We start from the raw sequence: 694 nt of genomic DNA on the forward strand, positions 1-694 counted from the left end.
AGACTGTACTTCCTCTTGCACAACCCTAAGTCGTGCCCATCAGCAAACGTGTACTTATGCAGTCGTAACCACCATCGTCAGGAAAACTGACTGGGAGGCACTTTTGGAGACCTCACAGTTCAAAACAAACACAGCTCTAGCATGTGTAACATCTAGGAAAGGAAGATGGTCTCCAGAGCGGTGATGAAAGGCAGTGTGTTTACCAATATACAAAAGACAAAATTCTGCATACAGAGGTGAACAGCCCTAAGTCCCCTTAATTTTTTTTTTTTTTTTTATGGCACTGTTTTCCAGGGTGGAGCTTTCTACTTCTTGGAGCACGTGGCTGCAGATCATTCCAGCTGGACCTACTTTTGGCAAAAGGTCTGTGACCCCGTCTGGAAGTGTTTTGGAGATGGGTGCTCCTTGAGCAGAGAGACGCAGGAGGAGCTGGAGAAAACCAATTTCTCAGAGCTGAATTTGAGGCGCTTTCGTGTCACACCTTACTGGATTCCTGCCAGTCCTCATATCATTGGCTATGCAGTAAAATAAATGGCCGTGAGCTCTGCGGGACACAGGACCGCCCTTCAGTACTCCCTTTGTGCTTTAGAGGAGGGTTTTCAGCCCATATACAGCAGCTGGCTACCCAGAATAAACGTATGGAAAACTCCCTGAGCTTCCAGAGCACATTGACACTGGGAATCACGCTCTTACG

The sequence above is a fragment of the Egretta garzetta genome, unplaced genomic scaffold (genome assembly GCF_000687185.1).
Source record: "Egretta garzetta isolate BGI_Z169 unplaced genomic scaffold, ASM68718v1 scaffold309, whole genome shotgun sequence".
Lineage (NCBI taxonomy): Eukaryota > Metazoa > Chordata > Aves > Pelecaniformes > Ardeidae > Egretta > Egretta garzetta.